The sequence below is a fragment of the Macaca nemestrina genome, chromosome 9, assembly GCF_043159975.1.
Source record: "Macaca nemestrina isolate mMacNem1 chromosome 9, mMacNem.hap1, whole genome shotgun sequence".
NCBI lineage: Eukaryota > Metazoa > Chordata > Mammalia > Primates > Cercopithecidae > Macaca > Macaca nemestrina.
Genome location: NC_092133.1, coordinates 51,581,344 through 51,607,840, shown reverse-complemented (window position 1 = coordinate 51,607,840; position 26,497 = coordinate 51,581,344). Strand labels below are relative to the sequence as shown.

At 33.0% G+C, this 26,497-nt stretch overlaps 1 protein-coding gene across 4 annotated transcripts in view; it reads left to right on the top strand.

Annotated features, from left to right (window-relative positions):
* The window catches only part of LOC105496640 (protocadherin related 15), a 1,825,405-nt gene that overhangs the window by 84,313 nt on the left and 1,714,595 nt on the right, over window positions 1-26,497 (top strand). Inside the window, exon 2 of one of the 4 annotated variants that reach the window (XM_071069552.1) lies at window positions 6,813-6,993. The exons of the other annotated variants lie outside the window; for them this stretch is intronic. The gene's annotated coding sequence lies outside the window, so the exon portion shown is untranslated. The remainder of the gene's footprint in view (window positions 1-6,812; window positions 6,994-26,497) is intronic. 4 annotated transcript variants of the gene reach the window in all.

Here is a 26,497-nt window from a genome sequence, read left to right as displayed (position 1 = left end):
GCAACATTGCCAGGATCTGTTGCTTCTTTACTTTTTCATAGTAGCCATTCTGACTGGTGTGAGATGATAGCTCATTGTGGTTTTGATTTGCATTTCTCTGATGATTAGTGATGATGGGTATTTTTTCACGTTTGATGGTCACCTGCATGTTTTCTTTTGAGAAGTGTCTATTCATGTACTTTTTCCATGTTTTAACGGTGTTATTTGTTTTTGCTTCTTGATTTGTTTTGGCTCCCTATACATTCTGGATATTAGGCCTTTGTCAGGTGTCTAGCATGTGAATATCTTCTCCCATTCTTCAGGTTGTCTGTTTACTCTATGATAGTTTCCTTTGCTCTGAAGAAATTCTTCAGTTTAATTAGGTCCCACTCATCAATTTTCATTTTTGTTGCAATTGCTTTTAGAGACATGGCCAAAAATTATTTGCCAAAATTGATGTTGAGAAGGATATTTCCTAGATTTGCTTCTAGGATTTTTATAATTCGATGTCTTTAAATCTTTAATCCATTTTGAGTTAATTTTTGTATATGGAGAAAAGTAAGGATTCAGTTTTATCCTTCTATATATGGCTAGCCAGTTACCTCAGCAGCAATTATTGAATAGGGAGTCCATTCCCCATTGCTTGCTTTGGTCAACCTTGCTAAAAATTAGGTGGTTTTAATTGTGAGGCTTTGTTTCTAAGTTTTCTATTCGGTTCCACTGGTCTATGTGTCTGTTTTTGTAGCAATACTATGCTTTTTTGATTACTACAGCCTTATGGTATTGTTTGAAGTTGGATAGTGTGGTGCCTCCAGCTTTGTTCTATTTGCTTAGAATTGCTTTGACTATTCATGCTCTTTTTTTGGTTCAGTATGGATCTTAGAATAATTTTTTTTCTAGTTCTGTGAAGAATTAAGTTGGTAGTTTGATAGAAATAGTGTTGAGTCTGTAAAGTGCTTTGGACAGTGTGATCATTTTAATGATACTTATTTTTCTATTCAATGAGCATGGAATGTTTTTCCAATCATTTGTGTCATCTTTGATTTCTTTCATCAGTGTTTTGTAGTTCTCCTTATAGAGATCTTTCACCTTCTTGGTTAGCTGTATTCTTAAGTATTTCATTTTATTTGTGACTATTGTAAATGAGACTGTGTTCTTGATTTGACTCAGCCTGGACATTACTGGTGTATAGAAATGTTACTGATTTTTCTACTTATATTTGTATCCTGAAACCTTACTAAAATTTTTTATTAGTTCTAGTAAGATTTTGGTGAAATCCTTAGAGTTTTCTAGATACACAATAATATCACCAGTAAAGGTAGAGTTTGACTTCAGAAGAGAACTTCCTATTTGGATGCCTTTTATTTCTTTCACTTGTCTGATTGCTCTGGGCAGGAATTCCAATACTATGCTAAATAGGAGTGTAAGAGAGGGCATCCTTACCTTGTGCTATTTTTCAAGGGCAATGCTTTCAGCTTTTGCCCATTCAGTAGGATGTTGGGTGTGCATCTGTCATAAATGGCTATTAGTAATTTGAGGGATGTTTTTACTTTCTGAAAATTTACTTTTCAGGAGTTCATTTGGTCAGTGACTGACAAAGAAGGAGATGTGTAGGAATTGGTCATCTTAATGTCCTGAGAAACTGTAAAGAAATGTCAGAGTTACAAAATGGTGGTCAGTTCTGTCTTCCTGAAGCCTCATGATCAATCATGAGTTGAATCATGACAGTAAGATTATAAACTAGACATAATTCCCTTCATGGGAATTCCAGTTTATATTATTTTTGTCATGGATTCTGTGAAGGAGGTTTATTAAGGATATTTTACCCTGCTGGCAGAAATGTATACAGCCTGATGTGCAGGAATTCTCCGCCAGACACCTGTTCCCACCTTCACACCAACCTATCAAAAACTATAGCATAAACTGCCACCTCCTACACTACTAGAACTGCCCACTGGCTTCAGAGGCAGCCGAACACAAAGCTGCTTCATCCAATGTATCTGGGTTTATACTTTTTTCTTAATTATGTTTGATTTTAGGAAGTCTTAAAATACTAGAATAATAGCTTCTTTAAATTACTAGTTTCTAACTTCGACTTGAGCAAAACTATTTTGTTTTATTCACTTTTGAATCCATTGCACCTATCACAGCACATAGAAGTCACTCAGAAAATGTTTGTTAAATAAATAAACTGCATGAGGTTGGAATTAATGAAGCGACTGAATATAGCTACCCTTAATTATGGAAAATAAAGCAGAAAAGATTGTGAAACAAGTTTCACCAAGCACTAAGATGTTTAGAGGAAAAAGGTTTAAATCTGGTTATGCCTCTTACTAGTTTAGTCAACATGAGCAGCTGCCTTAATCCTTCAAGAGACTGTTTGCCAATATGAGAAATTTAAGAAATTATTGTGTACCATTAAGCTGTGTCCTGTGCATTAGGTAGTTCTTGAGTAATGTAGTATTTGCTTTATTGATTCTCTTTTTATATCTTTATGATAAATATTCGAAAATTATAATTAGCTATGTACAACTAATATTCATAATTTAGGTATTTTATTCATTACGTTTTCAAAACAGAATTACTTACAAAGAGCAGACCTTTGATTAAAAAAATCTATTTATTCACTTCTTCATATTCAATGAAATCTCCAAGAATTTTTCTGTTACTTCTGCTTTCTCGATATAATCATTTTTCTTTCAATATGCTAATTGTTTTAAGGAATCTCTTACACAGGTCTCTATATAACCACTTCATGACATGGTATCACTTGCTCTATTAACACACATAAGATTAATCTAGTGATGTTATATGTTGCAAAATAATTCTTTGTGCTTAGTAGTGTCTCATTTACATGAATGTGAGAATGATCTGGCAATTTGGCTACAACATCTGTTATTCAATTACTCGCCGGAAATGATTCCTGCACATTTCAATAATTTTAGTCACTGCCACAGGTGTGGCTCTCCTTTCTTATCAAGGAAAGATGTTCTTAATGAGGGATATTCAGAAGGTCAGCTTTGAGTTGTAAGAAATGAAGGATATTTTCATATTGCCCATAAAAAAATATATGTGGCTTTCAGAATTGGTTTCTAATTAAAATATCTTGGGGTTCTGCTTCCAGAGATTCTTGTGTATTTTTCAAGATGGTATTCACACATTGGTAAATAGCTCTTTAGTCTATTTTAATAGCCATTAGTAAGAGCCATTTATGTAAAAGATTACCTATTTTTATGAGGAAAAACAAGTTTGAAGAAAACTGTTGCCTAGATAATGAATTCAAGCTGATTTGATATCAGATAGATAACAATTGATTATAATGTGTCCTCAGTCTACTTTTTTCCTGCTTTTGTACCAGTAGGTTTTAAAGGTAGCAATGAGGAAGATAATCTACTGAATTAATCAAATTAATCTACTGAAGGGAAATTTGTCACTACATTTTTTATGCAGATTTGTGAGCAAATTGTAATTCAATAAATTTAAAAATAGCTAAAACACTCCAGTTAGTAACTAGTAGACAGACATTACTGTTGAAGCCAAAATAAAATCATTCACCTGTATTGCTATTTGTAAAATACAACTGTGCTAAAGCAAACAAACAAACAAAAGCAACCCTAATTTGTAGACTTTGACAATTGTGATGGTGCAAATACTTCCACTTCAACTGATAACAAGTTACCAGCATGGCATCACTGAATGTATAGTTGAAAATAACTGTACATAAACCATTGAAAGCTATAAGAGCCATCAGCTCCACTGCCAGACCTACAATAATTTTATGTATAATTAGTTTTAAAAGAATCTTGTGTCTTCTACTATGCATAGAATTTAATTAAATATATTTGGATAGCTTAAAATAATTAATTTTCCAGAGATAGGCCACAAAGAAATTTATGTGATGGTCAGGCCCCCAAAAGACAAAAATAAACCAAAGAAAATAAATTATGTTTATATTTATCATGGGGAACATTTTCCCACTTCTCTAAACTTTATTCTATAATTCAGGGACTTAAGTTGTTAATTTTTATTGGTTAAACATCCTGATTTATAATAGTGTAAAAAAGAATAGGTATTCACCCAAAGATGCTTAATAATTTAAAGAACATAGCTGTGAAAAGCAAAACTGTAGTCATTCTACAGAATCAGAATAGATCCTCACTCAAGATTTGGCTCAGGTCATGTACACAAGAGGGAAAGATTTGGTTTAGATGTCAGAGTAATGGTGCCACATTCACATATTCAAGAAGATATGATTTTTTTTTAATTCATATGTGAAGCTTTTTGGGGAGAGGACTTCCAATTGAGCTCAAAATTAACTTGAGATGGATAAGAAAGAAGATTGGCTTAATAAAAATGATGGTTAGGGGATTGTATAGGGATGAGGGTTCTTGCACATACTCTGAATTCCCAGCACATACAGGGGTTCTGCTCAAAAGCCGACAACAGTTAAACATTTAAAAAATTGAATTAGACTCCTTATTATAAGAAAGAACTTAAAAGTATGTCATTATTACATACAAATAGTTAAGGCATATTGGATTGAAAGAGATGAAAAGTAATGAGACAATGCTCATTTTAATAAAGGTGACTTCACTTGTTATACTCCTATTGCACTCAGATAATTGATTTTTTTAAATTTATTTTTTAAATTTTATTATTATTATTATACTTTAAGTTCTAGGGTACATGTGCATAACATGCAGGTTTGTTACATATGTATACTTGTGCCATGTTGGTGTGCTGCACCCATCAACTCGTCAGCACCCATCAACTCGTCATTTACATCAGGTATAACTCCCAATGCAATCCCTCCCCCCTCCCCCCTCCCCATGATAGGCCCTGGTGTGTGATGTTCCCCTTCCCGAGTCCAAGTGATCTCATTGTTCAGTTCCCACCTATGAGTGAGAACATGCGGTGTTTGGTTTTCTGTTCTTGTGATAGTTTGCTAAGAATGATGGTTTCCAGCTGCATCCATGTCCCTACAAAGGACACAAACTCATCCTTTTTTATGGCTGCATAGTATTCCATGGTGTATATGTGCCACATTTTCTTAATCCAGTCTGTCACTGATGGACATTTGGGTTGATTCCAAGTCTTTGCTATTGTGAATAGTGCCGCAATAAACATACGTGTGCATGTGTCTTTAGAGCAGCATGATTTATAATCCTTTGGGTATATACCCAGTATTGGGATGGCTGGGTCATATGGTACATCTAGTTCTAGATCCTTGAGGAATCGCCATACTGTTTTCCATAATGGTTGAACTAGTTTACAATCCCACCAACAGTGTAAAAGTGTTCCTATTTCTCCACATCGTCTCCAGCACCTGTTGTTTCCTGACTTTTTAATGATCGCCATTCTAACTGGTGTGAGATGGTATCTCATTGTGGTTTTGATTTGCATTTCTCTGATGGCCAGTGATGATGAGCATTTTTTCATGTGTCTGTTGGCTGTATGAATGTCTTCTTTTGAGAAATGTCTGTTCATATCCTTTGCCCACTTTTTGATGGATAACATTTCTTTGTCAGTTTTAGAGTTGATTCACTCATTCCTACTAATCTTGTAAGTAAATACTTTGAGGAGCATTAACGCAGCACATCCATGATTGAAAGCTCAAATCTCTTTATTTTTATGCATGAAACTATAATTCTGGCATACTTTTAGGGACTGTGAAAAACATATATGTATTTGTGGTAATGAAATATATATATACACATGCACATGTATGTATACACATATATATATTTATAATCACTAAAGGCAGAATTTATGTCAATATTAGTAAAGAACAGGAGAAGTTGTAAGATCAATCCTAATACCTATACATATGATCCTAAAAGAAAAGTGATAAAAAAGAAAATGCATCTTGTGGCTCTCACATGGATTTGTAAATAAACTGTAATTTAATATATTTTTAAAATTGCTGCCCAGGAGCAGTGGCTTATGCCTATAATCCCAGCACTTTGGAAGGTTAAGGCAGGAGGATTTATTGAGGACTGGAATTCAAGTCCAGCCTGAGCAACATAGCAGGACTTCATCTCTACAAAAAATAAGATAAAAAATTAGCTGAGTGTGATGGCACATGCCTGTAGTCCCAGCCACTCCAGAGGCTAAGATGGGAGGATCACTTGAGCCCAGGAGGTTGAGTCTACAGTAAGCCACACTTATGTCACTGCCCTGCTGCTTGGGCAACAGAGTGAGACCTTGTCTAAGAAAATTTAAAAATAAAATTAAAAATCTAAAGCACTCAGGTAGCAGCTAGTTGAGACCAATATCAGCGTAGTTTGCTTTCTCTTCTGTCCACAAAAAATGCTATTAACTTTTCTTGGCACCTGTTAAGCACTCAGAAGTGTATCTTGGTTTTATAAAGAAGCATATTAGCTACCTCATTGTTGTCAGAAGAAAAAAAATACCTATTTTTGAAATATCAAATATTTTATTTATTTTTTAATATTGGATGCACTTTAAAAAAATACATTCACAACAGCTGAAGACAGGAATTTTAGGGTGCCAAACCATTAAATTTAAGTCATACATGAAAGTCAAATTTTTGTTTTGTTTTTATTCTCCTTCTCTTTTTTGATTTAATATTAAATTTGATATTAAGTTTGACTTAATAAGAAAGAAAATAAAATTGAGATATGTTCATACTTTCATATTATTATTAGTTAAACTGTGTCCCTTATAATATTATACATTGAAGTTCTTACACCTAGAGCCTCAGAATATAACCATATTTGGAAATAGTTACTGATGTAATTCCTTAAGATGAAGTCATCCTGTAGTAAATCCACCCTAATCTACATAAGTGGAGTTTTTATTTTTTTAAAAAGGAGTACTTTGGACATAGACACTCCATAGGAGGAATGCTATATGAAGATGAAGCTCGATCTACAAGATCACCAGTGACCCACCAGGATGTAGGCAAGAGGCATGAGCAAATTCTTCCTTGTAGCCTTCAGAAGGAACCATTCTGGCTGACATCTTGATCTTGGATTTCTAGCCACCAGAACTGTAAGACAATATGTTTCTCTTTTTGTAAGCTACTTAATCTGTTGTACTTGTTTATGGCAGTCATAGGAAACTAGTATACACATGCACCAGAGGCAGTGTCACCTATAAAATTAACCCATTCTCTCTTTATTTGCTTGCTGCTGCAAATTTTAACTAGGTAGGAAAAAATTCCCACCTAGCTCCTTTAATTCAACTGAAGTGCAAATAGACTGATCACATTTATACTAATTTAACCAATACTTGTCAGGGGCAGTAGCTCTTCTTTATACATAATAAAAACAATTAGGCAGGTATAGATAACTGATACAGATTTGTACTTCCACTTCATGACGTTGCCTATAAATATAACCTAGCAGTAACAATAGAAGAATTTTAGCAATGTCTAATTCATATGAATGATATGGCTTTTGTGACCTAATACCTAATTTGAGAAGTTTAAAGTCCATTCCTTTGAATTCCACAAGTGTTCCCCTATGAATCTTTAATTAGGAAATGGCAAGTTTGAAAATATTTACTGAGAAGTTTTAACGATACAGTCACAAGTTTAAATTATAAACCTGATTGTGTTGTTTGAGTGTGATAGTCTGTCAAAGACCCCAAATCAATAGCAGAGTGGTGCAAAGATGCATTTGAGTAGAGAATGAGAAAACACTGCTTGATGGAAAGCACTCTTGTATAACAGTGATTTTGTATGGTAGAAGGAGTCTCACAATAAGGTGCTGTGCTAAAGAAAAAAATATTAAAAGGAAGCCTTGCCAGATATTAAGGAAGCAGAGGGAAATATTAATTACATTCTGGGGCTAGTTGAACCTTAAATAACAAATAAAAAATAAATTACTGTACAAGTATTTGGCTAAAAATGTTAAGAATATTGTGAATTTTGCCATCCACTAAATCCACAAGATTTATCAAGTATATCCTGTTTTCTAGGTATTGGACATACACAGATGAATGTGTCTTAAACTTCAGAATAATGATAATTTTTACTATATTAAGTGAAAAAATAGAGTTATGTTGACTATCTATTAGAAGTCAATGCTTAGAAAGTTTAATAGCTAATTTATTAGTCAGATACAACCACCGTCTTGTCTATTAGTAGCAAAAAACCTATTCCAGTCCTTAGTCATTCATTATAACTTAGTAACACAATTAAGTGAGGGATACTGAATATCTGAGAAGGAAATAATTTTAAACAAATTGCATATGAAATTAGGTTAACTATAAATTTAAAATGCACATTTATTGATCCTGACAGCTCTCAATCTAATGACTCATTTTCATGAAATAGAGTCTTGTCAGGATGATCAGCTATTTTGCAGAATGCTGTCAATCACACAAATGTTGAAGGTGTCAGTTTCAGTTTGCTTCTCTCTGATCTTCTGTGCTACTTGCTGCCACCACATTATTGATTTCACCTTAATTCTGCAGTTATGAGTAGTCAAATTATGAAGACAGATTTAGGAGTTACTTTGATTCCATAACATGAAAATACTTTAAAAGAACATGCTATATTCCTAAATGTATTTCAGTTCAGGAAAAATTATATTGTCTGCCAAATTGCAAAGATAATATATCTTTGGGTTTTGGAAGTTTAGATAGGGTTTGAAATTGTTTAATATGTCATAAATAAAAAAGTCTTTCAACTTACAACAAGAAATACATGTAAGCCAAAAGATACTTCCTTATAAGCCAAAATACTTTAAAAATTGAAGAATATTGCAATGAATATTTTGATAACATGATTTATATGAGAAGTGAACAATTTAAAGTGTTTAATATATACAAGCCTCAACCTTGAATAAATGCTAATTCTCAGATTATTTATCTATCTAGAGACTTTCCCTATTATAAAAATTATGATGAGAATATCTTACCTAGGGAACGAAATGTGTCTTCACATATTGTTTATAGTTCAGATGGTTATCACAGGGTTTTTAATAAAAAAAAGTTCTGTAAAAGCCATTTGTCTTTCTAAATTCTGAGATATTTATAATGTTCAATATGAATTGTAATTTTATTTTTGTAACAAAAATTCACAATACCAAAATCCAAATCTGTTACTCTTGTCTATACCTTTTTGTTTTATTCTAAACAGTGTGCTAAGATCAACCTACTCTACATTTCAGAGTTCTGTGATGCATTCTTCTCTGGGTGAATGATTTTTCTAAATCTAGGTCATTTTATCAATATAATTTTAAAGCAATGGAATGTAGTAGAGTGGCAATGGGAGGACATATACATAATCCAGCAAAGGTGGAGACATTTGACATAAAATTACTACTTAATGGAAGTCGATAATTACATGTAAAATATCAGTTTCATTTGTTTAAAAATAACAATTTAAAGCTGTATTAGAAAATGTTTTCATGCAAGTTAACTAATTGCCTTAATGGATGTTTATATTTATTTTGTTATTTTAAAAGTGAAGCTAATCAAAAACCACTTCAAGAGCATTTATTGAATGTCCACTGTGTGCTAGTCATACAGCTGTGCTTTGGGAATAGTAAATAAGCTATGGACAATGACTGCAATACCTCACTGCTTTCTGAGGTATCAGAAACAAATGCAAGCAATATATCATCCTACAATAAGATGGATATTTACAAGTGATATGGGTAAAGCAGTATGAAATTACCGACCAAGAGAAATCTATTGCAAGATACATATGCAATTTTAAAATTGTTAGTGGTTTCTTAAAGGTAAAATTAAATAGGTGAAATACATTTAAGAACATAAGTCAAATATCCAAAATATCATTTCAATGTAAAATTGTAATTAATACCATTAATGAGATATTTTACATTCTTTTACATACGAAGACTTTCCAATTCTTATACCCACATTTCAAGGGCTTATTAGTTACATGAAACTGGCGGCCACTGCATTGGAAGTGTGGCACTATGGGATTACAGAGGAAGGAGCTATTTACTTAAATATAACCATCCCTTGTCTCTCCTTTCATTTTGTACCAAATCTCTTCTGATCTCAAAAACCTTTGGCCAGAAGAATAGTGCCCACAAAGTAAACCGATATTTCTGAATTACTTACTCCATATACTTTTTCTTCAGTACTAAATATTTAGTCAGGAGGTTCTTTAACCAATTTCAGTTTCTCGGTAATAAAGAATAAGAAAGTAGCCTTGAATTGCAAGGTAGTTATTTTTAGAAATGCTACTAAAAAAAAGTTTTTATATGTATGCCACTTTTCAGCAGTGTTTTGGGGTAGGTGGCAGCATAGAAGAATAATTAAGAGTACGTTGGCCTGAGACTGTAGAACTGGGATAGTTTAATGGGTTCAGGGTATAGTGATGAGAGTGTAGGCTTTGATTCTACATCCAGGTTTAAATTTTATTTGTTTATGATAAGAGATGACATTACTGTCCTCAAAACATTATTGTAGGGAAAAAGTGCAATTGAGAATGTGATACTACAATAGAGACTAGTATATAGATGTTGGCCTTAAGCAATGTTAATCAACTTTTCTACCTTGATTAGCATTGTTATGATTTGCCTTCTATATGGAATTTAGTAAGATTGAACTCATGGAACTAGAGATTAAATCATGGTTACCAGAAGCTGGGGGTAGGGGGTTGCAAAAAAAAGGAAACAAGTTGTTAATCAAAGAGTACAAAGTTTCAGATAGACTGAAAGAATTGGTGTTGATATCTATTGCCCCGTGAAATATCTATAATGCATTATATATTCCAAAGTAACAAAGATAGTAAATTTCAGATGTATTTTCATAAAAAATGATAGGTAAGCAAGGTGAGGGATGTGTTAATTAACTTGATTTAAGAATGCAGTATTATATACACTTATCAAAACATCACATTGTATTCCAGAACTTCTACAATTATGGTTTATACATAAATATATTAATAGCTTTTTAAATTTAAAAACTTTAAAAAAGAAATTTGCTACTTAGATGAACAAATAGAAAAATGAAAGAAACAAATGAAGAAAATATATGTCACCTATGAAACACCAACAAGCTAGTGAATAAACTCCTTGTGGAAGTTCTAGATGGAGGAGAGGGAGAGAAAGTGGCAGAAAGTTTATTTAAAAAATAATTGCTGCGAAATTTCCTAATCTTAGGAGGAATATGAATGTTCAGATTCATGAAGCTAATGGATCCCATAAAAGAATCAACCCAAAAAAGATTACTCTGAGGCATAACACATTAAAACTGTCAAAGACAAAGTTGAAGTTGTTATCAGTTTAAAATAGACTGTAATAACTATGTTTTATGTAAATCTCATGGTAATCACAAATAAAAATTCTCAAGTAGACACACAAAAGTTAATTAGAATGCAATCAAAATATGCCACTACAAAAAAATCATCAAATCACAATTAAGACAACAGAGGAGAAAGAAAATAACAAATAAACTACAAATCAGTCAAAAAACAATTAACAAAATGGTAATCATAAATCTTTACCTAGCCATAATTCAGCAAAAAAGAATTAAATTTTCCAATCAAAAGAAATAGTGGATAAGTTAATTTGAAAACATCCAATAGTATTCTGCCTATGGAAGACTCACTTTGGTTTGAGGACACACATAGGTTGAAAGTGAAGGGATTAACAATGTTATTTTATGGAAATGGTAAACTAAATAGAGCAGTCATGGCTATACTTATATAAGACTAAAGAGATTTTTAGTCAAATCTGTCACAAGAGACAAAAGAGATTATTACGTAATGATAAAGAGGCCAGTCATAAGAGAATATAATTTTAAATATATATGCACTCAACGTTGGAGCAATAAAATATATAAAGCAAATATTAACATAACTGAAAGGAGAAATAGACAGCGTACACTAACAGTATGGAATTTCAGTGACCCACTTTCATCAATGTATAGATCATCCAGACAGAAAATCAATAAGGAAATAGCAGATTTGAATAACACTATAGAAAAAATGGACCTATAGAACAAATAAAAATGTGTTCACCATCTCTATTCATCAAGGAAATGCAAATTAAAACCACAGTGAGATATCACATCTGTCAGAATGACTATTATCAAAACGACAATATATAACAAATGTTTGCAAGGGTTTGTAGAGAAGAGAATTCTTAAGCATTATTGGATAAAATATAAATTGGCATAGCTGCTGTGGAAAACAGTATGGAAGTTCCTAAAAAAATTAAAAATAGAAGTACCACATGATCCAGCAATTCTATTTCTAGAGATACAGATTGGTCAGACTTACGATGGTTCAACTTATGATTTTGTAACTTTACAATGATGTGAATTCAATATGCATTCAGTAGAGACTATAGTTCAAATTTTGAATTTTGACATTTTCCTAGCTAGCAACATGCCACACGGTACTCTCTCATGATGCTGGGTAGTAGCAATGAACTCCAGCTCCCAACCATCCATGCTAATGTAAGTGTTCTAAGTGCATTTAAGGTAAGCTATTCTACACTATGATGTTCAGTAGGATAGGTGTATTAAATGCAGTTTTGACTTACAATATTTTCAGCTTACCATAGGTTTATTGTGATGTATCACCATTGTAGATTGAGGAGCATCTCTATATCCAATGTAAATAAAATCTGCATCTCTACAAGATATCTTCACTCCCATGTTCATTGCAGCGTTATTCACTGTAGTCAAGATACGAAAACAATCAGTGTCTGTCGACAGATAAATAGAAAGTATTTGGTAGATACAATGGTTTGACTTAAGAATTTTTGACTTTAGGATGAGTTTATCTGGATATGACCCATTATAACTTCCAGGCCTCCTATGACTTATAATGAATTGATAGTTTCTACTGAATATTGCTTTTGCACCATCGTAAAATTAAAAAAAAAATCATAATGTGAACTATTCTAAGTTGAAGACCGTTTGCTGTGCTGCCAGTATTAAATGCATTTCTGACTTTAAAATACTTTCGATTTATGATGAGTTTAATGGGGCACAACCGTATCATAAATTGAGGAGCATCTGTATATTCAATGCATATTATTTAGTCAAAAACAGAAGAAAATCTTGCCATTTGTACCAGCATGGATAAATCTAAATGGCATTGTGCTAAGTGAACTAAGCCAGGTAAAGAAAGACAAATACCATATGATCTCACTTCTATGTGAAATCTAAAAACAACATCACATAAGCAGAGAGTAGAATGGTTGTTGCCAGGGGCTGGGAGTTAGTCAGAGATTCCAAACTTTCAGTCGTAATCAAATAAATTCTGGGGAGTCTAATATACAGCATGGTGACTATAATTAGTAATACTGTATTGCATACTTGAAATTTGCTGAGAGAGTAGATCTTCAGCATTCTTACTGCAAACGCACACACAAAGAAATACATACAATAATAACTGTGTAAGGTGGTAATATGTTAATTAGCTTGGGGTGTGTGTGTGTGTGTGTGTGTGTGTGTGTGTATATAAAATCATCACATTCTACACCTTAAATATATACATGTTTTATTAATTATATCTCAATCAAACTGGAATTTTATTTAAAAGAATACAGAAGAGAAGTCAGAGAGAGATATCTCTTATTCATTTATAGAATACTTTCACAACAGAATACTCTATTTGCAATAGAATGTTAGTAGATTATGAAGTATCATTCTCAATCATTTTGAATGCTCACTGGTAGGCAAGTTAACATTATACTATAGAGAATTGTTACAGTGAATTGGAAATATTATGTTGTGTTCCTAGAATAAGAATGATTTATGTTCTTTCTAGATTAAAAAACATATAAATAAATATATATACATACATATATATATACACACACACACACATACACACACACACAGCTAATGTTTTGAAATAATTCCTTAAATTAATTGCTTCCTAATCTGATTTTCTCTTTCAAATAAATGAAACTCATTTATAAATAGTACTTATAGTACTTGTAACTACTGAGTTTTGAGTTTTGCCATGTGGCAATGTATCTCTATATGTACCTTATAAACATGCCATTCTTTCCTCAAAGATGTACGTTATGGTATTAGGTACATTTATCACACATTACTGACTTGATTAAAGAGGTTTAGAGAAGTTAAATAACATTCAATATCACATATCTATTGAACATTTTCATGTTGCATTACCTCTTCAAAAGATAATATACATCATATGTTTATGATGTGTAATATACATCATATTCTTAGGTCTTAAGTAACAACAAAGAAGTTGCTTGACATTTATAGTAAAAGCTTCTGAGAGAAACAATGCTTTTAATATAATTTCACAACTGAGAAATTGTAAAAGAAAATGATACACATAATGGAATCATAAATTTTGGAGAAGATCTATCATACATTTTAAATATATAGCTCTATACATTTTCTAATGATCATAAATGCACTTTTATTTTTTCTTTGAGTAAATTATATGTTTGTAAAAAGTTATAGAAATTATACAGAAAAATATAGCATATGCTTTACTCAGTTTTCCCCATAGTAACATCTTACAGAACTGTAATAGAGTATCAAAGCTAGGGCTTTGACTTTGATACCGTCAAGATGCATGACAATTCCATTGCCACAGGGGCCCTGTATCTTGCCTTTTTGTAACCACACTCACTTCCCTTCCACCCATCCCCACGCACCTTGACTTTAACCCCCAGAAACCTTGAATCTGTTCTCCATTTCTATAATCTTGTCTTTCCAAGAATGTTATACAAATAGAATTTTACAGTATATAATCTGTTGGGATTTTTTTTTTTTTTTACACTCAACATAATTCGCTGGAGGGTGATCTGTAAGAATTAAAGAAAGAGGAGTGAAACATGAAGAGTGGGTTTTCAGTCAACAGGGATAAGCTTATTTTAAATAAACCTGAAGGGGTGTCTGGACGAGTGAAGTCAGAGCCACACTCTCTTAAAGACTAACTAAGAGGTTTTTTTTTTTTTTTTTTTTTGAGATGGAATCTCACTCTGTTGCCCAGGCTGGAATGCAGTAGTGCAATCTCCATTAACTGCAACCTCAGCTTCCAGGGTTCAAGCAATTCTGCCTCAGCCTCCCAAGTAACTGGGACTACAGGCATGCGCCACCTTGCCCGGCTAGTTTTTTGTATTTTTAGTAGAGACGGGGTTTCACCATATTGGCCAGGCTGGCCTCAAACTCCTGACCTCGTATTCCGCGCGCCTTGGCCTCCCAAAGTGCTAGAATTACAGGCGTGAGCCACCACGCCCAGCCCAGACTAAGAGTTTTTAAAGATTCAGGTGGGAGAGTTTATCAGAGGCTTGGACTACTTCTGTGTCTCTTTGTTGTGCTTATCTGGGAGGGAGAGTTATGTGTCTGTTCCCATACATCTTCCTGCAGCTGCAGGCATATCCCCTGAGTCTGCTTAGTGCACCTGAAGGGAAAGGAATGCGTTTATTAAGGCCCACTATTTTACTGGGGCCTGTTGTGTGAGGGTGAAGTTTGGCAGTTACCCAAGAGACTTCCCCCAACCTCCTGTGTTTTACTGTCTGCTCTTTCTGTCTGCTTGTAGTCAGAAGAGAAGTGATTTCCTTGAAATGCATGAGGCTAGAAAGGGAGCTGGAACTTAAAAGTGGCAGTGGTTGTCTGAGATGACGGTGCTCCTGCTCTGTTCATAATCCAGAATGTTACATATATTGTCAAAGATAAACAAAGCCTGACGTGAGTTAGAGTAGAAAGGATAGATTTTAATCAGCAAGCTATTATTGCAGTAGGAAAAAGAGCAGCATGAGCTGAAATGCAATTTGCATAGACAGGTGATTGGGAATTTAAGGAGGGAATGACAGAATAAGGAAGAAGGGACTCAATAGGGTTAGGGAAGTGAAACATTACAAACATGGGAGAAGTGAGTTGTTGTATGTGAAACCCATCTTCGTTTGTTAACTGCTGCTAATCGAAGTTATGTTCCTGTCCTCCAACAGAGACTGGGAGACAGGGAACTTGTCTTTAATATTAGCCCCTGTCTCTCAGCCTTCAGTTTTCTCAGGTGATATTTAAGGAGAGTTAGGGTCATTTTAGGAATGTAGCTTTAGCTGTTAGAAACTAACCTATGTTACTGTTTTGTTCAAATCTTCATAGGCCAAGGTTTAGTTCTAGTCGAAAGAGAGCTCAGAGAAGCCTGGCTAAAGTTCGTCAAAAAGATAATGTGTGTCAGTATTAATAGTATATTCCTTTGTATTGTTGAATAGCACTCCATGGTAGGGATGTGGCACAGCTTGTGTAACCATTAACTTGTATGGATTGTTACCAATTTGGGCTACAAAAATTAGGTGTGATAAGCATCTATATAAGGTTTTTGCATGAACTTAAGTTTTATTATTCTATGAGGTAAATTCTCAAAAGTGCAATTGCTGGAACAAATGGTAGTTGCATGTTTAGTTTTGTAAAAACAAACAAACAAAAAAACCAAAAAAACCCACAAACTATTATCTTTATTTGGCCATTTTTTGTCCATTTATTTCCTCTACCAGGTTATTTTTTATTTACTAAAATTTTATGCAAATGTATAATTTTAGTAAAATGTAAAACAATGAACTATGAGTAAGAGTAAAAACCAAGCATCCATATTTTGACTTTGGAGCTCATGGGTCACAGTTTTCTCAGCTATTGAAAGATAACTGTAGAGTTTCCAAGTTAAATATATTAGAAGTGCTTTTCGATCCTAAAATACTGAAAATAGGACTTCAGTGCTCAAAATATTTAATATTTGTTAATTTATATCCTGTTTTTTCTGGAAGTAAAAGACAACAAACATCAGTATTAACCAATTCACAAGTAAAGTGTTACTTGAAGGACTTGCTAACATTTTACTATTAAATTTGACTTACCAGTTCTTTTTTAACCTCTCTTACCTCTAAAATCATGTTAAATTAATTTTCTTCAACCTCTTTATTTATATTATTTATCTTTTTCAAATACCCTTAGTACTTCTTTAGTCAGTTAATTTAGCTTTATTCCTATATTTCTTTATAAGTGTCATTTCTCTTCACAGGATTTGTTCTTCTGTACTCATTTTGGAGAAAATCATTAACTTTTTAGTGTCATTTTAAATTTGAGCCTTTATAGTTGGTAGCAGTTTATATAAAGTCTCTATTAGCTGATATAAAATTACAGAGGAGCAGTTATTGAAATACACAGACCATGTGATCAAATTCACAAAAAAATCTGATATATTTATTGCCTAGATGAAATGATCTATCTGATTGTATTAAATTTTGGCTTAACTTGCAGTCACAAAGCACTAAATATCAAATATTATGAATCCCAAGGTATCTGGTCAAATATTCCTATAAAAGAACTTATTACCTACCATCCTTTTTCTCACCAATTGATTCTAAAATTTATGGAGAAGACTTGAGTAGTAAAAAGTAACAACTGTGTGATTTGCAGATGCTGTGAAGCTAGCAGAAAAAAAAAAAATGCTTTTAAGTGTCTTCTGCCATCTCCAAGGGAGAATCGAGCAGACATTGTTATTCAGAAAGACACAGTCTGAGTTGTGTTCCTCCTTGTTTTCACCTGAAATTATTTTCTTTAGTTTTTGATTGATGAGTGGTTAAAGAATTGTATTAGTCCCTTTTTAAGCTGCTGATAAAGACATACTTGAGACTGGGTAATTTATAAAGAAAAACACGTTTAATGAGCTCACAGTTCCATGCTGCTAGGGAGGTCACACAATCATGGCAGAAGGCAAAAAGCACGTCTTACATGGAAGCAGAAAAGAGAGAAAGAGAATGAGAGCCAAGTGAAAAGGGTTTCCCTTATAAAATCATCAGATCTTGTGAGATTTATTAATTATCATGAGAACAGTATTGGGGGGGAAACTGCCCACAATTCAATTACCTCCCATCAGGTCCCTCCCACAACACATGGGAATTATGGCAGCTACAATTCAAGATGAGATTTGGGTGGGGACACAGCCAAACCATATCAAAAAGTATACAGAAAACAAGGCATACGGAAGCCAAGTAGTAAGGATAGCAGAGATAATTTTCTCGAAGAATGAGATTAAAAAGCATACTTTCCAGGGAGATGAATATGTGTGGAGCTTAAAATTGGAAGACTGTTCAGTACTTTGGAAATCTGAATTCCTACAACACAAACCAACAAAGGATAAAGGTATATTTTTGAAAATTCTTTTTGAAAGGAAGATGCACAGAAGCCTAACAGAGAGTAATAATCCACAAAGGCTTGAATGTAAACAATTATGGGGATTAAATACAAGAGAAGTAGCCACATTAGAATAAGGATATACACATGTTCAATTTCTTGATTTGCATGATGACTTTTTTTTTAAGATGGAGTTTCTCAACCTTTTTGGTTACAGCATATTTTCTTCATTCTTAAGAGTTATTTAGGACCACAAAGAACTTTTCTTTATGTGGGCTATACATATCAATATTAACTAGATGAAACTTAAATTGTGAACTTCAAAATAACTACTTATTAATTAATTTAAAGATAATACTAAATCTGCTATGTTTTAGTATAAATAGCATAGTTTAATGAAAAAAATAATATTTTCCAAATAGTAGTGGGAAAAAAAATCTACCTTAATGAAAGACACCTAGATTATCACATCTCCTTCTGCATTCAATCTTTTATAACACGTTTATTTCTTGGATTATGATAAATAAATTTAGCCTTCCAAGATTTATAGTTGAAATACAAAGGGGTATTTAGTAGCCTTTTCAGACAGAAAATATTATTATCAGGTGCTGTAGGGACTCAAAATCAATGCCCTGGCCAGGCGCGGTGGCTTACACCTGTAATCCTAGCACTTCGGAAGGCAGATCACTTGAGGTCAGGAGTTCGAGACCAGCCTGACCAACATGATGAAACCCCGTCTCTACTAAAAATACAAAAATTAGCTGGGTGTGGTGACGAGCTTCTGTAATCCCAGCTACTCAGGAGGCTGAATCAGTTGAACATGGAGGCGTAGTTTGCAGTGAACCGAGATCGCACCACTGCACTCCAGCCTGGGCGACAGAGCAGGACTCTGTCTCAAAAAAAAAAAAAAAAAATATATATATATATATATATATATATATATATATGTGTATGTGTATGTGTGTGTGTGTGTGTGTGTGTGTGTATATGTGTGTGTGTGTGTGTGTGTGTATATATATATATATATATATATATATATATATATATATCTCCCCCCAAAACAATGGCCTCAAAAGCAGCCTCAGAAGCCAAAGCTTTTCTCTGACCTTCTCCTGCTCTCCTGCCTGTCAGTCCTATTGTCCACCTAAGCTAGAGTAGAAAGTAGAATCTCTTTCTCCAAGCAGGTCATAAACACTGGAACTCCATTTCCCCACAGCCAGCCATAAAACTTAAAAATATTATTCTATCTTCTCCTTTGCCTTTCTGTGTAAAAACTGGTCATAAAGAAATTATTTGACCTGCTTTGTTTCACTGTAGGTCATAAAACCCTTATCAAGAAAAGGTCCTGTCCCATACCCAGAGGGAAGCAATACATGCTCAGAGAGGACAAGAATCTAGATAGACAAGTATTGCTCGGTTTCCCCACTCAGTCTATTAACATTTGATTACACTTTTTTTGTCTAATCATATTTTTACACGGTTGTCTATGCTTTGCCGAACCCAATCATTAATGCACAATTTCCCATATATCTTTAGGTTTTCATTCTAAAGGCTCCCAGGTACATGTTAATAAATTTGTAGGCCTTTTCTCCTATTAATCTGCCTTTTGCCAGTGATTATCAGCAAACTTTCAGAGGACAAAAGGGAAGTTTTTTCTTGACCTCTGCAATACTAAACCAAATCTCATCAAGTGGTAGTTTCTTAAAAGTAGTTTCAATGAGAAATCTGTAACCACATACAAAAACGTTTTGTATTGTTTCTAAAATACACACTTCAATCTTGTAATTTGACTGCATCTCTTACCTTGAGTGATTTTGTAACATCATGCATCAGTCATTTGGAAAATATTAGTCACTGAGTTATGTAGGTATTCATATATTAAAATATTTTATTATATGAAATCTTCACACATTCTAAATCCTTAGAATATTATGACTATATACTCATGAGAGAATGGTAGTGAGTAAAAAAAATCATCTTATTAATATTTAGAAATTGTTTTGCCTTTGAAGACTCCTCAAAAAGATGCCAAGCAGCCCCATGGGTCTCTAGTCTACCCGTTGAGTATCTTGGTTTAAAGAAAATAAGATAAAATTTTGCATCTGAGATGTGAAATGTAAATATTTTGATATTTGGTACACCTTTTTAAAAATGTAATTGAAGTAGAAGATTAGGAAGTTGGCTACAAAAGATAGCATCTGATAAAGTATTCTAAAAAATAGTGTTGTTTTGTGCTAATATACAGTTAGCAATAATTATAGTCTAAATGTCCTTTGCTTGTACACATATGAAAAGGATACTCAGAAAACACCAAGAAACAGCAAGATTTATAGCTACTGTTCTTTCTACATCTTTATATCAATATAAAAATAAAGTTTTAATAAAAAGTATTTAGTTTATTATAATTAAATGCTTATTCATGATTAAATTTCACAACATTTAAATCACAAATATTAAATAACTTATTTACATTGTTTCAGTATTATCCATCTGTTTTATCACCTGTGATGTAATTGTGTGTTTATAAACAAGCATTTCTGACATGTTGTTCATTTAATATTTAAAAATATCTTTAATATGATGTAATATTATAACCATGAGCTCTAATTGAAAGAAAGGTAGATTAAAAAAAAAAAGGCGTAGTCAATACTAGAGAATATTACATAGATGCCCAAGATCAAGTTTCAGGCAGAGCAAAACAAGTTGAGGTTTTATTAGCAGAACTGAGTACAACAATACGGGTTTGATGTAATCTATGAGGCAGGGACACACTACATACACCTAGGTAACTAAGTGAGAGCCTGACTACAGAAAACAGAAGCCTTTTCGTAAATCTTTGTTGCATCTGTTTCTCACAGTCTTTATATGAATGTGGATTGTTGGATCCTCTAAGTTTCTACAAAGAGCATTAATCACATTATCTTAAAATCTGCTCAACTCTTACTTTTTACATCTTATTACTCTTTTTGCCAGCAGTTGTTCAGTCAATCAATTCATCACCAAAGTTATTAGGTGTCAAATATAGGTAAGACAATGTTCCAAATGAAGCCAATATACACACTAGCACTTGGTAATAGGCTGCTGTAAAACGAGTTAAAGATTTAGGAAAATCCTTGAAGATTTATTTCTCTCTTAATTGCGCCCTTATTTCCAGAAGGTAACAAATTGCCATTGTCATCTTGGTTTCCTGTAGAGGAGGAAGAAATTGTATTTAATTACTTCTCCTTCTGTTCTTTCTGCTTTGGGAAAGCAAGTGACTGAGAATGATAAAACACTGAAGCAAATGTCTGAAGAAATATGGTATACCAATCCTTCCAGTGGCTTGGCCTAGACCCCTGTGGTTAGAAAACAATCTTTAAATTTAATACACTTCATTCTTCCAACTGCCAATTGTATTTACAAAAGGTGTCAAGGTTCTTAAAATAAAAGCCTCTCTGTGGTATCTGAGCAAGGATAAACCAACAATTTTCTCCCCTAGGTTCACTGGAAGAATTCTCAGATACCTGTTAATCATTGACCTGGGGAAAGAGAGATGGTCCACAAAATCACAGTGGAAGCCCTCAGGGTACCATGAATTATTTGCCCACGGCACTATCCTGTAGCTAAAATCCAAGTTCCAAACACTGTGTGGAAGTACATTCTAGGAGCATTAATCCCATAAGATGCCCTAGAATAAAAAATAATTATTAAAACAAGTTAGTTTGGAAAATACTAAATCTTGATTATAAAGGATACAATGCAAATAGCTTTATTAAATTAAATTAAATTGCAAATATTGAAATAAAGTAGCCAGTCTAACAGGGTTTAACCACTCTCAAACTTTTTATAACAAGACGTTATTTAAATTTCCACGAGTCAGTATTCTCATAAATACCATTTTGATTTAAGAAAATGGACTAGTTTTAGGTAAAGTTAATATCTCTCATTTCCAGCATCTCTTTAATTGCATTTTATTAAAGTTCTTTTAGTACTTTAATGGAACATTTTTCAACACTTATCAAAATGTTTTTCCCCTTCAGAAGGAACTCTGATATTAGGCATTAATAAGAACACTAACCACAAGTTAATGTATTATAAGCCCTCTCTCCAAATCTCCTTGAGAATAGCCACTGAAATAGTCACTTAAATAGGGATTTCAATCGCCAATGAAAAGGTGTGAGTGGCATTTATTTGGCTACATTCTTTACTTGAGTAAGTGAATTAATATTTTATATTCAGTCTCCTCTAGATAATAATAATATCATTTCTAAGCTTCTATATGATTCTCGTGAACATACAAACAGCAAATACATAACTGGATCAACTAAAGTTTTGGATTTGGGCTTAATAAAAGAGGTTGCTTTATTAGAGGAACTTTGTGTTAAGAAGGAGAGAAATACATCAAACTGCTTATTTGCCATATGAAGATTATCAAAATTATTTTTTAAGTCTTCACCAAACCTAGTAAAAAAAAAAAAAAGCAACAACAATTTTTGAAATAGGTAGCTAAATCCCTAAACATTTAGTGAATTTTGTCCAAATGGCATTTCTATTTTAATGTCAGAAGAAAATGTGTGAGAACAGAGGGTCTCCTAGTATCAAACCAGTGTTTTGATAATACTTTTAGAAATAGAATAAGAATGATATCAAGTTTTGTCAATGTTCTTCTCTATGGTGGTCACTGTGCCTGATTTTTTTCTGTATGTCCTACTTACCTTGCACATACAGGGCAATCAGGAGCACATATAGACTTGCTTAAAATATGACAAAGAAATTTAATGTCTGTTACTGAAAAGGATAGATCAGACATTTTTCTTTCCAAAATGGCTTTTTGGGACAATAAATATTAAGGAGAAAATATTAATGAATGCTTTCTTTAGCATATAAAATAAAACAAACGTGTGGTGACTCACGCCTGTAATCCCACCACTTTGAAAGGCTGAGTTGGGAGGGCTGGTTGAGGTCAGGAGTTTGAGACCAGCCTGGGTAACATAGAAAGACCCATATCTGTTAAAAAAAAAAAAAACAAAAACAAATAAATAAACAAATTAGCCACTCATGTTGGTGCATGTCTGTGGTCCCAGCTACTTGGGAGGTTGACATGTGAAGATCACTTGAACCCAGGAGGTTGAGACTTTAGTAAGCCACGATCGCTCCACTGCACTCTAGCCTGTAGAAAGAGAAACATCCTGTCTCAAGTGTGTGCGTGTGTATGTATATATATTTTTTATATATAGTATATATGTGTGTACATATATTAACACACATGTATATAATAAATGAGTATGTATGCTTATAAATGCATAAAATATTTCTAAACGTATAATCACAAACCTAAATCAGTGTTTGATACAAGGAGGATAATTAGTTTGAGGTCTCAGCAGAAGGAAAAATTATTTTCCACTATTCTCTGTTATTTTTACTTTTGAATTTTAAAGAGTTTTTTACAGGAATAAATAAATTTTAAAAGCTAAATTACCAGAACAAACAAGGAAACACCAGAATCTATACTTAGCAGAAGTTAGCTCATCACATCTTCCAGTAAGAAGATGGACTTTTAAGATTAGGACACAAGTTCTTGAAATGTTTGTAGTTTAGAAACTTTTTTTAAATAATAAAGGGAGAAAAACATGTTCAGCTAGTGATTTTAAACTATAGCTTTTCTGAAATTTTTTGTTGTAAATTCCACACTCCCACATTCCATACTTTCACAATCCCTTTATAAATTTACCTGAAATATTAAATAATGAACTTGGGGGAAAAAAGTACTAATAATTTGGTTTTGACTTTAGGAGTATGTTTTTCCAAATCATTATGTAATTCTACCATATGAAGAAAAAATTTGGCTTTTTACCATCCAAATATTCAAAAAACATATTGGAGTTATTAAAACACTGTCAACATTGCTATAATTTACTATAAGAGAAAATCAACATTTTTAGAGTTAATATATTCAGTTCAGTAGAACTTTTTAACACATATCTGGCAGGCCATAATACAAAAAAGTCTCTGTTGTTAATCTGTTATATATTATGAGAAGCAATAAGCCATAGTGGAAGATAGTGGCGAAGTTTTCATTTTGGAGTCAGGAGACACAAGTTCTAATCCTGCCTTCACTATTAAACTGCAAAGCCATTTGACAATTTCTTGATCTCTCTAGGTAGCTGTTTCTTCATCTATAAAAGGTTAGATTGTCTCCAAGGTTCCTTCCAGCTGGGAGTTTCAATAGCTCTATGATTTGTGACTCAAAGTCACAGTTGTTTCTTAAGAATCATAAATAATGTTTTGCTGCTGACGTATGACTTACACGTTTAGAACCCAATTTTCTGCAAGTTTAAACTTAAATGCAGATTGATGCCGAAGTCCTTATCAAATTGAATGTGGAGAAATTTGAGAAGTTATGTAGGGAAAAATAAAAGGTACTATGTATCATGACATATTAATTTCGATGATGGTTCCCTAAAACATTTGTGTAAATTGTTCTCAATTGGTTCAATCCATATAATGGGACGGCCGTATAAATCACACATACATTGTTAAGTGGAGGATTCTCCCCTAATTGAAAAACAGAATATATGTAGACTAAGGAATTTGATTCGTAACTATAACCTTGAATTCTTTTTTGAGTTGTACCCCAGATATTCCTCTGAAGCAGGAGAATGCTGTAAGTCTGAGAGCCTCATTTTCCTTCCTCATCTGCTTGGTTTGGATTTGGTTTTTAGGTTTGGGTTTTGGTTTTGGACACCCAGTGTTTATTGTTTTTAACAGTGAACTATGTGCTCTAATATTTGTCACAGTCTTCACCTTTCAACATTGTATTGCAGCAGGAAATTTTATACATTTACTATTTACTATATCCTAAAAGCTTTTGAGGACATTTCAGATCATTGTTCTTGATCCTTGATTTTATTTCTGAATTAGCCCAGATGTTTGGATGTGTGCATACTTTGACAGATTGGTCGGACTTACCTCTCTTTGCCTTACTCCAATTTCTTAAGTAATTGCTTTCTCTGACTTTCTCTCTGTGATGCATTTGCATCAAGGTTACTAACACAATAGTATATTAAGTGTATTTTATGTATTTTCAGCTTTTGTTGTTATGAAATAAAAATATTTTTTGTTTTGTTTTGTTTTGCTTTGCTTTGCTTTGGTTATTTGGACCTGACATTTGAACTTGCAATATTCAGTTACCTTTATGTAGGATAATTTGACAGCAGTTTTGCTTCCTAGCTTTTATCTTGACCACACAACACAGTATGACTTCCCACTTTACCTGATTTCTTTATTATAATTATTAATTTTATTATACTACCCTATATACAGCATAGTACAGTACCTAATATTCTCTTGAAATAATGTAAAATATTCAATAGAAATAACTTTTGAATAAAAGTTCAATACAATTTTCCCCAACCGTTTTAGAAAGCTCACAACTTTGGAAATTCTATGTCAACTTTTAAAATCTGAAAGTTACATGAAAAAGTAACTCAAAGTTACGTGCATGGTTAATCTCATCTGCAGGTTTATACATTCTAGGTCTACTTGAAGCCCAGATAAAACTTTGAGTTAAACACACTGACATGATTAGAAATTTCTTTTCTGAGAAGCTTTTCATTTCAGTTTCACTGCTTATCTAAAAATGTAGCAATGCTTTTTAAACTATCCGAAGTAAAATCTGTATTGATTTCAGTTGATAGCCACATAGGATTCTTGTGTTAGTTTTTTAGTTTGGAAAAAATAATTTGTAATATAATATATGAAAGGATAAAAAATGGAACTGTTCTCTTCCCATGCTAATTTCATTGAACCAAAGGATATTGCAGTCCTTACAGAATGCAGGCATGCATGCATTTCTATTATTTTCTAAAGTCATGCTAAAATTTATGGTAGAGCCAAAACATGTAAAAATGTATCCCACTTTAATTATGGTCTACCCCACCAAGTCATAATAAAATATAATTTTAAAAAATTTTCAAAAAATAAAATCCTAAATAAGGGAGTCCAGGATGGTTTTTTCTAAAATAAATAGGGTAACATTTGTCCTGTTTGATTATCAAAATCACTCAAATCACAAGTTCTGATATTATACCTCAGTTTATACATGTAGATATCCCTTGGGTTATTTTTAACTTTGAAAAGTGGCACAATGATTACACATTTTTTTAATTAACCAGAATAATTTTAATTTGGATACCTTAAATTGATCATGGTTAAGAAAAACACCTCAGCTCTTGTTCTTGTCTAAATCTGAAGGATTCCACACAACAAACCATTATCTTTTCTATGACTAAGCTTTTGTATTTAGGTATTTGTGGACCCTGAGTCATTAAAATGTCAAATTATTATATAAATCATGCAAATTCATAAAGACCCAAATTGGTCACTTTCTGGACCAGTTTTTCCCAATTGTGCTATACGAAAGTGTTTATATTCAAATGGAAGATCATGCCATTGCACT